General features: G+C 42.9%; 1 long non-coding RNA gene across 6 annotated transcripts in view; it reads right to left on the reverse strand.

The window, feature by feature from the left end:
- LOC309643545 overlaps positions 1 to 14,388 on the reverse strand; it is a 147,691-nt gene extending 133,303 nt beyond the window's left edge. For 5 of the 6 annotated variants that reach the window (XR_014253794.1, XR_014253795.1, XR_014253796.1 and 2 more), the window contains exons 1-2: positions 12,835 to 14,388; positions 3,577 to 3,702 (exon numbers count right to left, since the gene is read on the reverse strand). This is a non-coding gene — a long non-coding RNA (uncharacterized lncRNA). The remainder of the gene's footprint in view (positions 1 to 3,576; positions 3,703 to 12,834) is intronic. The other variant, XR_014253793.1, reaches the window with a different exon arrangement.
- Between the last annotated feature and the right edge of the window lie 3,136 nt (positions 14,389 to 17,524).

Genomic DNA, 17,524 nt, shown 5'->3' on the forward strand with positions numbered 1-17,524 from the left:
TTTCTTTGAAAGCTTAAAATTTCAACAAAAATACTTAAATATCAGGTAACTAAAATCCACATAATGACTTTTAAGGAGAACAACTAGTTGTTTCATTTGTAGTAGCAGAGGTTTGAATCAATGCTGAAAACAATCAGTATATCAGAAAATGTGTTTGTTTTCATATATAGGTCAGGTGAAATCTGCTAGATATTAGTACTTACCATGGCATTCTCTGAGCTTTTTATGTGCATGAGCAGCAATACAAAATTTAAAAATTTTAGTTTCTTTCCTAACTGGATATGATCTTTTCTTCCCTATGCAATCTTATTTTTCTCAAAGTGACTTGTCACATCAATATATGCCGTTCTCTCTCTTGACCTTGTTTAAATAACATCACAATTTTAGGATATCTTATCTGCTGCTAAGAGAGATTCAAATTAATATTAGCCTTCTGCTGATACTGTGTTTCACAGGGAAAATACATATGAAACTTAGGGATCTGAGAGGATTATTAACCAGATTGTAAATCCCTTGAAATCAGTTTTATTTCCTCTCTCCGTTCCTCTTTCTCTTCTTTCCCCTTCACTATCACTCTCTTTTAATCTCTCACTTCCATAGCCCTATCTGCCCTTTATAATTCCCTGTTTACACTCATGGGCAGAAAAAAATAGGAAAATAATAAATAGCCAAAGAAATGTTATTTTAAGATCTTGAGGCCTCACCTCTCTCATATGCAAATAATTTAAACAGAATCCGGCTGGGATTTCCACAATGGGTCAGTTAAAATCCCACCATGTACCAAGAGCTCTGCTTTAGTGGGGGAAGGAAATCACCTGGGCCTTAGCTTCAACTCTGCTTGTATTAGGAGCGACCAAATGCGCAGTGTGGTAGAAAGTATAAGTACCCCAAACTTGAAGCAATTTAAAACAATAAGAGTAGTGAAAATTATTTAATGCATAAACGAGAGTAAAAAAGGACATACAGTGACTTGTTAACATTATTTTTGTCAGTGGAATTTAAGGTGAATTTATTTTACTAATAATGTTCAAAGTATTTTATATCTCCCAAATCAGTATGAAAAGTGGATATTTCCTTCCTCTACTTCTACCCTTATTTTTAATTTTATTTTATTTCATTTTAGTTTATAACTTAACACATTGTGTATCTACTAGGCTTCAGAACACTGGGGAAAGGGAAAATCTCTTAAGAGGACAGGGGGAATCAATAGATATGGGTCCCAGGCACACCAGCCATCCAACCTCCTTTTTTGTTCTTGTTGCTATTGTTATACATTATTTTGCATAGACTCGAGGCATCAGGATGATCACCCTCTGAAAATGAAACAAAGAACTGAACAAAAGAAAGCTGCCCATCTCACAGATACTCAGCAGTCTGCAGTTCCCTGAAGTATAGCTTGCTCCCCAGGTGGGCATTCATGTCTCAGAGGATGGGAGGGACCTACATCAATTCTCCTGAGAGATGAGCCCACCATCTAATGGATCTCGATGTCGGAAAGACTTCTATGATACCCATCTCACATCCTCCTCTCCTGAATTTCTTCTCATTACTCTCAGTTACAGCCCTGCTTCAGGTGAGATAATTCTCCCGTCTCCTCCAGTGCCATCCTTTCCTGATTTTAGTAGATGCCTATCAGCTGCCCCCTAGTCTCTGCTTAACCAAGCTCTACACATTAGTTCTTTTAATCTTTCCTCATAAATCAGTTTCTCCAGGCCCTTAATCATTCTTGACAGATGATTTACCCAATAGTTTACCATCAGAATGTGAGATCCTTGTCTTTGAAAGTGTATCAATATAAATTATTAAAAAAAAACATTATTAGTACTGAGCCCTTGGAGAGAGAGAGAGAGACAGAGAGAGAAGCACAATAAGTCTTTAAGGAGATCTAGAACAAGAATTCCAGAGTCTTAAATGAAAATACACAAATAATTGCTATGTTACCAGGAGCTCTGAGCCAAAACGAGAAAAAGTATCTTCCCCACTTCATGGAAAGTAAAAATAAATGCTATTTCTAAAAGGTATACTGACCATTTAATATTTCATTGTAGTAGTTAAGTCAAGGAACTTTTTAAAAAAGTTTTACTGCAACTCTGTTAAAGAATAAACAAGTTCTAGTAATAAAAGCCAGCTATATCCCCAGGCAGTGCTTGCCGCACCTTCATGCTCTTGGCAGGGGTACTTGTGAAGGAGGTGGAGGGAAGAAGAAAAAGAACACTGTATTTTCTGTACAGCGTTGCATATAAACTTCCCAACATGGCCTAGGAACTTTTCAAAAGCTTTCTGATCTTTTTACAGCCTGACATCATGTTCCTCTACAGTGACATCATGGCTTTTAAGGATAGGAGTCCAATGGCACTAGTATCTTAAAATGCTCCCAACCCATCAAAATTTGGCATTTGATACTTTTCCTTGACAAACTTAAGTTTCCAACGTTTTCTTTGGGTTTGAAGAGTTCAGCCTTAGATCCCAGATAAGTTTCTATGTGTTTACAAACTGTGAGGCCAACCCTGTGAGTAGCACCCTATAAAAGAGGCCTGACTGGTAAGGTGGCTTTACTGCAGGGAAGTTGGATAGAGAATTAAAAGAGAGACAAAATAGAAAACAGTCTGGGTTCAAGCAGCAAAGCTTTCTTTTTCATTTTCTCGAGGTTCAGCAATTTGCACCTCCTTCCCCATTCCTTAAGGGTCTACTCTCACCAATAATTTTCCCCACAAGACCTAAAAAGAAGAAAAAAAAAATCTAACCTTCCCCATGCTGCATCAGGAGCTGGAACTGCTGGGCTACCTCCCTAGAGACAGAAGCACGGCCTCTTTGTTTCTAAAGTACCAACAAGGCAGATGGAGATTCTGTGTTGCAGGGTCTCAAGCAGGCAGAGTAGAGACCACTATGCAACCCTGCTTCCCAAGAGAAGCAAGTGGCACTAGACGTAGGGATTGGAACACTGACATCCGTCTCATTCAGGGTCTGCGAGAGCAGCCTCTCTCTTACTTACTGCGGTAAACAACCCATCCCTCGCTTTTCTCTTCTTTTGCTTTTGTTTTTACATCCATCGTGGACCTCTGTGTGTCCTACTGGGCGTGATGGGTACACAGCTTCACCGCATGCAATAACCCCACACAAGGTCAACAGCATCTGAACTAGTCTGCTCCTTCTTCAGAGAAAGGAAGGCACTGCTCGTGCACTCGAATGCTGTGGCAGCGTCAAATTGCTATAAAAGTTGCTAACCATTCCCTTCAGCTTCTGTACTTATCATGTCGTGCAACATTTCTGAACAGTTTCAAACTGTCACCCAGCCACCACACTCTGAATGGAGCAGGGCCAGCAAACTAGGCCAATGGGCCAAATCCCACCCAACGCAAGCTTTTGTAAATAAAGCTTTGTCAGACGCTTATGAATTGTCCATGGATGCTTCCCATTACCATGGCAGAACTGAGTAGTTGTGACAGAGTGTGGCCTGCAAGCCTAGACTATTTATTATCTGGCCCTTTAATAAACAGTTTATGGACCACTGTTGAACTAGAGCACATCAGGTAACAGAAAGAGGGGGTAAATTTCAGCAAAGCATACACCACTCACCCTGATGCCACCCTTCCAAGAAGAGATGAGGTTTGATATTTCTCACAAGCTGCTCGTTCCGGACTGGACTATTCTTTCCAGAAAGGAAGATGCCAAGGTGTTTGCTTTGTACTCCAGCGCACAGGCCTAGGAAGGATTTACACATCAATTATCAGGAAGAAAACCTTTCTGGACCTTGTGTGTGTGTGTGTGTGTGTGTGTGTGTGTGTGTGTGTGTGTGTGAGTACACCCTGCATGTGGGTATACAAAACCATTCCAAGGCTGAACCAAGTCACTACAAACTTACTGTGAGAATAACCAGCTAGAACCCACTGACTATGTTCATAAAGGAGTCCTTTTGTTAAAGAAAGCCACTCGGGAAGAGGCGGAGAGGAGGTGCAGCCTGCCTTTAAGAGGGCTCTAGTGCTTCAATCAGAAACAGCTGTGGCCAGTTTAATGCTATCACAGGCCTCATATAGATGTGACATCACACAGAACTAGACCTTGGCCAAGGAGTTTTACTGGCAAATACCTTAAACTCTAAAGATTTGGTTACAAATTTGTATGTGGCATATGTTTTCTGAATGAATTCACAACTGGGAGCCAACACCAGATCACAACCCCTTCCTTGTTGTATTAAAATCTTTATTAATTTTCAGCTAAAGGGAAGTAAATGAATTTGCCATCATCCCAGTTTATTACATGTCTAACTAGAAAGAGTTTCACAATCAGACCAGTATCCTGGCCAAGTAGGAGGAATGGGGAGGCACTTTATATTCTAATTTCAAACTGCAGGGTGTCCCAGGTGTACTGTATAGGATTTCCTGCAATTTACCAGCAAAATAAGCAGTCTACAGGAATGTGTTTGCCATACTGTACATTTGTATTAATTACCCAGCAGGATAAAGTGATTTCTTTGTGATAGAAAGAGTTGTGGATCTACAGGAAAATCATTAAACCAAACTGGGAAAAAACAGACACTTTTCTGTTGTTAAGCAGTTTGGCTGGATTCAGGATTGGAGGCTGGGAGTATGTAACTGGGAGCATTTTTCTCATACTCACTCAGTTTTCTCCAGGAAAGGAGAATAGCCACTCCAACCAAAACTAGCAACCAATGCTGCAAGTGCCAATATGGCCGTCAAGGTGTCCCAGGAAGTCTGGGACACGGTGCCTTCCTTCGAGCAGTGTGATCTCCTCAGAAGGTAACTCGGGATATGCAAAATTACAACAAGGAAGCTAAAGGAATCAATGCTAAGTGCAAAAGACAATAAGTACCAGAAAGTTCAGTGGTGGAGAGAGGGCTGCAGAATGAACTGGTGAAAGAAGGCTTTACGGAAACGGCCGAGTTCAGGCAGATCTCACAGAAGTGTAATCCAGGTAGGCCTGGAGAATGGGAATTCCAGGCAGTGAGGTGCAACAGGGAAAGGAGGGGTACAAGATGAGGAGCCAGGTAAGAGCAGCAGGGTTTCAGGTAACAAAGCGTGGTTGGAGAGGACGCAATGTGCACTCAGCGCGAGAACAGTGAAAAGGGATGGAGGGAGGGGGGCCGGGAAGTAACCGCTATTGAGCACACGCTTTGTTCCAGGTGCTTTATGAGCTAATGGAAGCGACACAGTTCTTTGAGGTAGGTGTTATCCTCATCTCCATTTTAGAGATGAGGAAACTGATTTCACAAAAGGTAAATCACTTACCCAAGGTCCTGAGACAAGTAAGGGAAATAGACATTCAGAACCACATCTGTTCACTCCGATGTGTACTTTTATGCTACCTGAATGGTTTGCAACCCTACTTGCCTATCAGAATCATGCTTGGAAATGTAAAATATAATAAACAATTAATACCTACTCCAGGAGATCCTGAGGCAGTGGTTCTGGGCAGGGGTTTGGACCGTTCTCTGAGGGTGTTTCTGAAGCTCAGGCAGTAGTGTGGATTTTCCCCCTCACACGGTTACCCTGTTTGGGTGGACTTCTGTGCTTTGCCACGACCCCACCTACCCTCCATGCCCAAGGAGCTCTTCGCATCCACGCTGAAGTAATCTGATTGCCATAACCTAAGAGCCCAACCCCACCTTTCAAATGTCCTCCACAAGCTAGAACTTCTCCTGAAGACTGTGTGAGATGATCAACAAGAAGTTTCTGACCTCTGTCTTTATATAATATGGCACCTTCACCTGAGTTTCAGAGGAAACAGAGCCTAGGGCCCAGTGAATGTGCTTCGGTTTGCTTAGGAACTGAAAGCCCAGGAAAGCAAAGGGGGTGAGACAGGAAGGAGAATGCACTGCTCGACTGGCCCCTGCTGGGGAGCAAATGTCCCTGCTCGCCTCGTGTTGTCCACTTGATCCTAAAAGGATGCTGTGTGACAGCTGTGTCTCACAACGCGTGGTTAGTGGCAGGAGGGGGGAGATTTACCTGCTGGCTTCTGCCTATACCGTTGGTCAAAGGCCCATTCCGCGGGGCATTAGCTTCCCCACACTCTAGGGCTGTACACACGTGAGCCCTCAACGGTCCTGCAGCATCACTCACACTGGCATCAGCAGGGGAAAAAGCCAGGGCAGGGGGGGAATGCACACAGACCTGTTCATCCCTGAAGTGGTAGCTGTGTGGCCAAAAGCTTCACACATGAGCTGAGATCATCTGAGGTGGCACATGATGGTCTGACTCATATGTTAAGACTTTTCTCCTAATTCCATGAACATGTCATTTTTTTTTAAGATCCTCAGGTAGTTGTCCAAAACACAGCACCATGGTACTAGAAGAATGAACAATAAGAAATTGAGCAAAAAGTCCTAAAAATCAAACGCACCTTCCCCTGCCCTCTCAGAGCTTTCCCCGGGATCTATCAGGGCCATACTTCATCTTAGACGAACGTGGAACAGGCATACACGGCAGGCTTTACTCATCAAATAAGAAACTTTGCTATGGGAATATCAAGTGATGTCAAATAATAGCTGTACTATGGAATATGTGTACCCTTCTCCAGGGGAAGAAAGGCCTGGAATCATGTCAGAATATGTTTTTCCCCATTTCACTATTTTCCTATTTCCTCTGCTAGGTAAAGATGTACACACTGTATAAACAAAGACTGAACATATAAAATAGATTTACAGGATGTTCACAGAATAAATAAACAAACAAACAAATCCTGATTAATTATCCATAGCATAAACCAGTGGTTCTCAAGCTTTCGCATGCATCAGAATCACCAGAAGGGGTTGGTAGAACAGAATCACCTTGGAAGGGTTGTCAGAACACAGAACACAGGTGTGTCCAAAGGTTGCTGATGCCGCTCTACCCTGGGACCATACAATGTGAACTAGTGACGTAAACTAACCTGAATCTGTCACTTTTCATCAAATGACTACTGACCTGATGATTATGGGAAAATGTAGAGATTATTTGATTTTTCTGAGTAATTTATGTTTGACCCAAAAACCTTCTGGTTGAGGATTTTGACATGAGTGTATTAACCCTTTCCATTCAGGGTGTGGTTCGAGAACCAGCAGTGTAATGGTTGGCTGAGAATTCGTTATGCATGCAAATTCTCAGTACCAGCCCAGAATCACTGAATCGAAATTTGCATTTTAACAAGAAACTCTGGGTAATTTGTGTGCACATTAAAGTATGAAAAGCACTGTCCTAACCCTTTTTTTTTTTTTTTTTGCTTTAGTAAGAATAGGGATGAATGTATCAATACTATTGTGGAGATCATGGAGTACTTCTCCATCATCCCTGAGTTCCAGGACAGAAGTAGGACTTGTAAAGATTGCATTAATTGTAAAACTGACCTCAGAGCATTCCAGTATAACTTTTTCTTTCTTTTTTATAAATAAAATAATTGTTTGCAATTGTGATTAGTCAATAAAAAATCCTGACATCCCTGTACTTTCTTGTTTCTTGTCTCAAAATCCAGTGGGGTCTGGGACCAGAAAGGTAAAGGTTAACGGTCAAATCCTCTCTGTATCACATATTTTTTGGGTGAAGATAGTGATACTATTGAAACAAGAGGTTGACAAACTTGTTCAGTAAAAAACCAGATCATCAATATGCTTTCTAGGCCATCCAGTCTCTGGAACAACTACCCAACTATGCTGTGGTAGCCTGAAGCAGCTTCCCAAACTTATGGGTAGCACTGAGTTCCAACAAACTTTCTTACAAAAGCAGGTATGGAGCAGGTTTGGTCTATGGGACATAATTTGCTGGCCTCTGTTTTAAACTCTTTGAGCCTAAGTTTCCTTGTCTGTAAAATGGGCTTAGAAAAACCTACCTGGGAAGGTGTGTGTGAAGATTAACCCAAATAATGCGTGCAGAAATGTCCAGCAGGGGAGTTTAATATTGTGAATTCCCTGATTCCTTTTCATTTCCCCTAAAATTCAGGTGCAGAAAAATTCTAATTAATTGACCATTTTGATTAGACAAGTTCCAGTTAATTCAGTTCCTACACAGGCACACACAGACTCTCTCTCCCTCTCTCTCTCTGTCTCTCTCTCACACTCTCTAGAAGCCAGCATACCCCTCCAAGCAGTGGTTTTGAGGTGAATCTGATCAAAGAGAGGAACACAGATATGGAAAATTTGTTGAATTTTTGACTTGCATCGTTTCTGATTTCTGCATCTTTTCAGGTTGCTCCGGATATAGGAGAACTTTCACCACTATCATATGATGATCAAGCTAAGAAAAATGTAGCAGGGGCTCCATGAAGGTAAACGTTTTCATATTTATATAAGCAGCTGTGGCATACCTGGAGGGACTGAAGCCTGATGAGGAAGCTGGTGAAAATACAGTGACTGAAGGTGAAAGGAAAAAGGACAGGTTAAGAGGGAGGACAGAGAAAAGCTCTTCTTATGAACGAAACCTCCTGTGAGGTTAGGGGCACAGAGGCTAATTTGACTTTTATCCTGAGACTGGGTGCGTGGGATAGCTAATTGATTCAGAAGTTACTAAAATGCACCAGCAGGATTGGATCCCCCTTCACCTTATGATCAGGCAAGCTCCTGCGGAAGGGGACTTGGCCCAGTGAGTTCTCCCAGATATAATCTGAACTTCGTCCTATGGCTTCCTTGCACCCCTCACACCCCAGTATGGCTCAGCTCCTTCCACAAAACAATCTACCGTGTGTCAATCCAGTCATGTTTCCTGAACACTCTGCACTCCTGAATCCTCGCTGAACCAAATATTCTGGTTTTGAGACACCCTGTACCCCACATTTGAGCCACCACCTTTCTTTTTTTTGGAGGGGAGATTTTATGTGCTTCTTTTCAAGGTCATAAAGAAATTAAACCGAAGCCCCACCTCCCTTGCCTTTTCATATACCCTGAATAGTTCTAGAGAAATTTTCTAGAGAAAATAGAACTTAATTTCTTGGAGGTGTTTTGTTGACAAGAAAATGGAAAGCATGTGTCCCAGCCTCACTTATTGTGCTTCCAAGTAATGAAAGTATTTAAGAAGGTACAATTATGATCTTGGCAAGCACCTGGGGCTCTTGGAACTGTTTTTTCACACTGAATAAACACTGCAGATAATCTGTTTACGTTACACTGTTCTGAAAAGCTATCTACAACAAAAGGCCACAACCATCCTTTAGTTTCCTTTTCTTGAAAGGAAAAAAACATATATTGCACTAATAATTTGCTGAAAATGATTTCATTGTCTCCATTTTCACTCTAGCCAGACAGAAAGAAGTTTTAGTAAAGGAGTGTATGGGTTTCTTATTTTCTGCCACTTTTAACTGAACAGTGCAATCCATTTTTTTCTAGTTACCTGAAATTCTTCTTGTTAACACTCCCTGGTGACCCAGGGTCACTTTCGTGCCCTGAAAAATTAACTCTAGCTCCCTTTGAATAATGTGCCTCCAATCCATTTCATCCTCTCAACTTGATTGACTTTGATTAAATGATACCTTAAGTTTCGTGCAGACCTGGTACAGCACCAGAAAAGAGCACACAATCCATTTCTCTTTAGGCCAAAAAATGAGAGGAAATGGTAAGGAGCCACTGAGTTGGAAACACTAGCCAGAAAAATGCATGTCTGCAGCTTGACTCTAAATTGTACAGATGTTATGGAGAATTATTCCCCTACTGTAGTAGAATGCATCCGAAAGCCTAGCAAGTTGACACAGGAAGAAAAGAATCAATGGCATGTTCACGTGTTTTTGCAATGTTGTGAGATTCAGCGAGCAAGTTGCAGGACCTTACACGCCGCCTCTGTGGCCCTTAGGAAACACGTGGGAGGAGTCGCAGTGCCACAGGTTATGTTTCTGGAGTCAAATACTAATAAAAGTGCAAGAAAGAATTCTTTGTGATCTAGTCCATCCTTTTCAATTTGCAGGTGTGGGGACTGGGGTCTTGAGAGCTGAGGTCAGACCATCTGCTGATTCTATGTGGTGCCCTGCTCTACCCAACGGCCTCCTTTATTCAGTGGTGAGTGTCCTCCTGGTGCTGAGAACCATTTAGCTCATGGGGGTCCCTAAGCCTCTAACCACTAGGGGGCAAGAATAACCCAGCACTCTCAGTAATTCATCCCAGCTGAGCAGCCCCATTTCCTCCAGCCCCATCCCAGGAAGTCTCTTTCTAGAGATGTTTTGAATTAAGAAGTTGCAATAACATTCTCACAGTCCCTCTCAGCTCTGTGGGTTGGCCTCACCGAAGGCAAAAGGAATTCACAGCAGCCCCCTGAACAGCCTGGGGCCTGTTTCTCCAGCAGTTAGTTATAAAGAGAGAAACCCGTTGTCAGAAATGACCGTCTGGTTCTACCTCTCAGCTCAATATCTGCTGCATCCAAGACCATTATCAGAGCAGAGAGAGATGGGAGGCTGTCTGTATCTGCTTCCCGTTCCTTTAGGAGTTGGGGGTTGGGACAATCTGGTGTCCCTGCCTCTCATAGCTAAGAGAACAAATGCAATCAAGGATGCTGTTAGAAGAGTCAATGAGGGGAAGGGAAGTCTTAAGGAGGTAGAGACTGGTGATGCTTTCGCGTACATACATAGCCCCTTGGTAAGCGCCTGGTACACTTCTATGTGTTGAATAATAAATGCATGATGACTGAGTGAGTCTATTATGAGTTTCTTCTCAGGATGTTGGTGGGGTATGGAGAGAAGAATTTATTAGCCCATCTTACAGATGAGAAGTGAGGGAGAGGAAGTGGCTCTCCCAAGACCACCATATTAATCAACTCAACCTTTTAACTGAGGTAAAACTGAGGTCATGTGCTCTTATAGACCACAATGCTTGAGGTAGCAACACTAAAATTTCCCCATACTTGATAAGGTGATACACGGACTTGGCGGAAGAAAAGCATTTCTTTTTTTTAGAACCAGTGCCAATCTCATATTATTACCCACTTGACTCTATGCTTAGGGATAAATATTACATTTTTGTAAAGAATGTCATAACAGCACTTTCATATTTGTTTTAGTTTCATACTATGACATCATGTGATATAGGAGGAGTCTCTGATTCCTCAACTGGGTATTAAAAATCTTAAAATAGGGACTTCCCTGGCGGTCTAGTGGTTAAGACTCCAAGCTTCTAATGCAGGGAGCGCAGGTTCGATCCCTGGTCGGGGAAGATCCCACATGCCGTGTGGCACGGCCAAAAAAAAAAAAAAAAAAATCTGAAACTATAAGAATTATTTTTGGAAAACATTGGCTTAAACTGTATTTGCCAGTTTTCACTTGGCATAGGGACTTTTGAAGCAAAGATTCCAGACTACATTGCAAATTATATTTATTTACTTCTATTAAGACTAATTGGGGGAAGGAGATGCTCACTGGTGGGGAAGGAAAGCATTTTAGACCAGAGGGAATTATGTTCTGAATATTACTCTGCTCCTCACTTTTCCAACTCCCTCTGCTGCTCAGAGGAGAGTCTAAAACTCAGATTGTCTTTTTGCTTTAAAGACAATTTTCATACATATACACACACATTAAGAAAAAAACCCCACAACTTTGCTTCTATTTTTGTAGGTATAACTGAAGACTACAAAGATGCTTAAATATTCCCCAAGTTTCTCTCCTTCCTCTACCTGCACCCCAAATCTGGAAAGAGCATTGAGGCAAACAGCACACACAAAGGCGTGTGTATCCACAGTGCCACACTGGGGGAGGAGTTATCCATTTGGCATGGAATAGGTTTTTCTTTCTGACAGCAATTTTTCTGACTCACAACCATAGTCGTCACATTAATAAGTCCAAGGGAAGAAAAAAATACCAAAGCTGGACAAGATCCCAGTCATTATATGCAAAATGGAGAGAAGGAAAGCCAAAGGAAGGCGGGAAAACCCACTCTTTGATGGGGAAGAAAAACAGCACGAAAAGAGAGTCTTAGAAAGACGTGTCGTGGGACCCACTTTAACCCTGCCTTCTCTGGTATATTTAGCACCTCTGCCATCAGCTCCCCATATCTCTTCATGGGCTCAGCCACTGGCATTTTAGACCCCTCCAGGAGTCCCACCGTCCTTCCAAATAGTGTACAAGTGGCACAGAGAGTGTGGCAACTTCAAAACATTGAAAAGAAAAAGGAATCTCCTTCCCCACTACCATCATTTTTAAAAATGGCAATTGACGTCGCCTGATGTGGATGCTTGGAAACCCAATTATACCACATTTCATTCAAGTGTCAGCAATTGGAATAATAGTGCCTGACAGTGAGTCCCCTCTGTGAAATGATGCTGCCATTTTATTTTGTATTGGCCCAGTGTCTTCATAAATTCAGGCTTAGAGGGGAGCCCAGTATTATTTTCTTTCAAGGTCTTTGCTTCCCATGTCCTTTTTCTCGGTTCTTGCTTCTCAGTCCTTTTCTTTGCTACTCTGGCTGGGTCATCTTGCCCTCTCCTCCTCTGCCTTGGCTGGCCTGTGACACCAGTGGCTGCTCTGTTTACTGAACAACAAATGCATCACTGGAACATTTTCCACACTCCTTGTGCCAAATGTTTTATGTATTTGGCCTTGAGCAGCCTTTTGGATGGTGTGATGAGGAGCCACTGAAAAACCATGTGGCGGCCCCTAGCTCACATATTCTAAGGAATTTTGCATATCATTGCCCCTGTTATTAGTAGCCGCCATTCCCTGAGAGTAATGTGCACCTCTGAGTTTTAATTAGAATAGCTTTTCTTTTCAGAATGTTTTCCTACTAAGGGCCCCCCCATCGTCCTTTATGGTCATTAACAGTTAACTAAATGGAGTGCTTACTGACCCAGACCTTCTGGTCATGCAAGGGGATGCTAGTGAATGTGACGTCCTCCCCAGCTTGCCGTGCAAAGAGGCAGTCAACCCCCGTGTACTTACTCGGCTCTTCAGAAGGTGGCAACCGCATCTCTGATGACTCAGGTAAGAAAAGATGTGGCATGCCTACATGAAAACATGGGTTGGAAGGATGGACTTAGTTTTATTGATAATAACTGACCATTCCTCACTTATCTTCAGCATACCTCCTGTTAGACAAGGTTTGTCGTCTGTTCCCACCAACTGAGGGACTTTCAGGGATGTCTTCTCTCTCTCTCTCTCTCTTTCTTATTCACCAAACCTTGTCTGCATGTTCCTGGCAGAATGTTAAATATCAGAGCAGAACTCAGCCAACTTTCATCTCCTATCAGTGATCATTTATCCTGTAAGCCCTGGAATATTGACCTACATATCTGGGTTGAGAAATAGGATGGTGATCCCGATCTTTTTCTTGGAGCTCACTTCCCATCTTTTTATTTCTGGCTTGGCTAGTCCTTTTGGACACAGACACTTGGCTCCTGACTTCAAATTCACTGTAGCTTCAGTCAGCCTACAATAAACTACCAAGAACAGGGCCTTTCAGCCAACTGGAGTTGGTCATAAAGTGTGAGCAATAAATAAATATTGAAGAGTTTGGTTGTTGCCATACCATAACCTAGCCTATTCTGACAGTGAGGTAAACATGGAAGCAAATAATTTTCAATGGAAAAAAGCATAGAAAAGGAAGTGATTAAGCCTCTGAAAATTGAGAGGGACTGGTTAGGGGAGATTTCTCAGGGCAACAGCTGAGCTGGGGTAGGAGGTAGAGGCCATGAATAGGAATTTGCCAGATATAAGATTGGCAGGAAATTCCAGACCAGAGTGATGACGTGTAGAGAAACATGTTGTGTTTGGGGTAATTTTAATTATTTTTATAGATACAGAATGAAGCGCTGTTGGGGAAGTGAGAGAGAGATGAGCTCTGAAAGGTGGTATGGACTTGGATCATTCATCCCAATTTTCCTGGGACAGTCAGTATACTCCTGTTGTCCTGGTGTCCCTTTTACTCTCAAGGATATCCCAGTTTACATGATACATTATATGGCCATCCTACTTATATATCATTATTATAAGACTGGTTTTTATATTATAGGTGATGGGAAGTCAACAGGAAGGAGATAAGATTAGATTTAGATTATAGAAATAATCCTTTCACAGCCAAGTTTTGTAGTGACTGCTAGGTACCTCTCAATGTTCTTTCTATCCTTCTTTAGAAATAAGAATCCTGGCTCTCCCGGAAGATGGCGGAAGAGTAAGACGCGGAGATCACCTTCCTCCCCACAAATACATCAGAAATACATCTACACGTGGAACAGCTCCTACAGAACACCCACTGAACGCTGGCAGAAGACCTCAGACCTCCCAAAAGGCAAGAAACTCCCCACGTACCTGGGTAGGGCAAAAGAAAAAAGAAATAAACAGAGACAAAAGAATAGGGACGGGACCTGCACCAGTGGGAGGGAGCTGTGAAGGAGGAAAGATTTCCACACACTAGGAAGCCCCTTCGCGGGCGGAGACTGCGGGTGGCAGAGGGGGAAGCTTCGGAGCCACGGAGGAGAGCGCAGCCACAGGGGTGCGGAGGGCAAAGAAGAGAGATTCCCGCACGGAGGCTTGGCGCCGAGCAGCGCTCACCAGCCCGAGAGGCTTGTCTGCTCCCCCGCCGGGGCGGGCGGGGCTGGGAGCTGAGGCTCGGGCTTCGGTCGGATCTCAGGGAGAGGACTGGGGGTGGCGGCGTGAACACAGCCTGAAGGGGTTGGTGCACCACAGCTAGCCGGGAGGGAGTCCGGGAAAAAGACTGGAGCTGCCGAAGAGGCAAGAGACTTTTACTTGCCTGTTTGTTTCCTGGTGCGCGAGGAGACGGGATTCAGAGCGCCGCCTAAACGAGCTCCAGAGACGGGTGTGAGCCGCGGCTATGAGCCCGGACCCCAGAGACGGGCATGAGACGCTAAGGCTGCTGCTGCCGCCACCAAAAAGCCTGTGTGCGAGCACAGGTCACTATCCACGCCTCCCCTCCCAGGAGCCTGCGCAGCCCGTCACTGCCGGCGTCCCGTGATCCAGGGACAACTTCCCTGGGAGAACGCACGGCGCCTCAGGCTGCTGCAACGTCACGACGCCGCTACCGCCGCAGGCTCGCCCCGCCTCCTCCGTAACCCTCCCTCCCCCCGGCCTGAGTGAGCCAGAGGCCCCGAAGCAGCTGCTCCTTTAACCCTGTCCTGTCTGAGCGAAGAACAGACGACCTCAGGCGACCTACACGCAGAGGCGGGGCCAAATCCAAAGCTGAACCCGGGGAGCTGTGCAAACAAAGAAGAGAAAGGGAAATCTCTCCCAGCAGCCTCAGAAGCAGCGGATTAAATCTCCACAATCAACTTGGTGTACCTGTGTCTGTGGAATACCTGAATAGACAACGAATCATCCCAAATTGAGGAAGTAGACTTTGGGAGCAAGATATATTATTTTTTCCCCTTTTCCTCTTTTTGTGAGTGTGTATGTGTACGCTTCTGTGTGAGATTTTGTCTGTATAGCTTTGCTTTCACCATTTGTCCTAGGGTTCTGTCCGTCCGTTTTTTTTGTGTGTGTGTTTTTTTTACTTAAAAAAATTTTTTTTCCTTAATAATTATTTTCTTTTCAATTTTAATAACTTTATTTTATCTTACTTTAATTTCTTTTATTTTATCCTCATTCTTTCTTTCTTTCTTTCTATTTTTTTCTCCCTTTTATTCTGAGCCATGTGGATGAGAGGCTCTTGGTGCTCCAGCCAGGCATCAGGGCTGTGACTCTGAGGTGGGAGAGCCAACTTCAGGACACTGGTCTAAAAGAGACCTCCCAGCTCCATGTAATACCAAATGGCAAAAATCTCCCAGACATCTCCATCTCAACACCAAGACCCAGGTTCACTCAACGACCAGCAAGCTACAGTGCTGGACACCCTATGCCAAACAACTAGCAAGACAGGAACACAGCCCCATCCATTAGCAGAGAGGCTGCCTAAGATCATAATAAGGCCACAGACACCCCAAAACACACCACCAGACGTGGACCTGCCCACCAGAAAGACAAGATCCAGCCTCATCCACCAGAACACAGGCACTAATCCCCTCCACCAGGAAGCCTACACAACCCACTGAACCAACCTTAGCCACTGGGGACAGATACCAAAAACAACAGGATCTACGAAACTGCAGCCTGCGAAAAGGAGACCCCAAACACAGTAAGATAAGCAAAATGAGAAGACAGAAAAACACACAGCAGATGAAGGAGCAAGGTAAAAACACACCAGACCTAACAAATGAAGAGGAAATAGGCAGTCTACCTGAAAAAGAATTCAGAATAATGATAGTAAAGATGATCCAAAATCTTGGAAATAGGATAGACAAAATGCAAGAAACATTTAACAAGGACCTAGAAGAACTAAAGAGGAACCAAGCAACGATAAAAAACACAATAAATGAAATTAAAAATACTCCAGAAGGGATCAATAGCAGAATAACTGAGGCAGAAGAATGGATAAGTGACCTGGAAGATAAAATGGTGGAAATAACTACTGCAGAGCAGAATAAAGAAAAAAGAATGAAAAGAACTGAGGACAGTCTCAGAGACCTCTGGGACAACATTAAGTGCACCAACATTCGAATTATAGGGGTCCCAGAAGAAGAAGAGAAAAAGAAAGGGACTGAGAAAATATTTGAAGAGATTATAGTTGAAAACTTCCCTAATATGGGAAAGGAAATAGTTAATTAAGTCCTGGAAGCACAGAGAGTCCCATACAGGATAAATCCAAGGAGAAACACGCCAAGACACATATTAATCAAACTATCCAAAATTAAATATAAAGAAAACATATTAAAAGCAGCAAGGGAAAAACAACAAATAACACACAAGGGAATCCCCATAAGGTTAACATCTGATCTTTCAGCAGAAACTCTGCAAGCCAGAAGGGAGTGGCAGGACATATTTAAAGTGATGAAGGAGAAAAACCTACAACCAAGATTAATCTACCCAGCAAGGATCTCATTCAGATTTGATGGAGAAATTAAAACCTTTACAGACAAGCAAAAGCTGAGAGAGTTCAGCACCACCAAACCAGCTTTACAACAAATACTAAAGGAACTTCTCTAGGCAAGAAACACAAGAGAAGGAAAACACCTATAATAACAAACCCAAAACATTTAAGAAAATGGGAATAGGAACATACCTATCAATAATTACCTTAAATGTAAATGGATTAAATGCTCCCACCAAAAGACAGAGACTGGCTGAATGGATACAAAAACAAGACCCATATATATGCTGTCTATGAGAGACCCACTTCAGACCTAGGGACACATACAGACTGAAAGTGAGGGGATGGAATAAGATATTCCATGCAAATGGAAATCAAAAGAAAGCTGGAGTAGCAATTCTCATATCAGACAAAATAGACTTTAAAATAAAGACTATTACAAGAGACAACGAAGGACACTATATAATGATCAAGGGATCGATCCAAGAAGAAGATTTAACAATTGTAAATATTTATGCACCCAACATAGGAGCACCACAATACATAAGGCAAATACTAACAGCCATAAAAGGGGAAATCGACAGTAACACAATCATAGTAGGGGACTTTAACACCCCACTTTCACCAATGGACAGATCATCCAAAATGAAAATAAATAAGGAAACACAAGCTTTAAATGATTCATTAAACAAGATGGACTTAATTGATATTTAT

The sequence above is a fragment of the Balaenoptera physalus genome, assembly GCF_965194825.1.
Source record: "Balaenoptera physalus genome assembly, chromosome: 15".
Classification (NCBI taxonomy): Eukaryota; Metazoa; Chordata; class Mammalia; order Artiodactyla; family Balaenopteridae; genus Balaenoptera; species Balaenoptera physalus.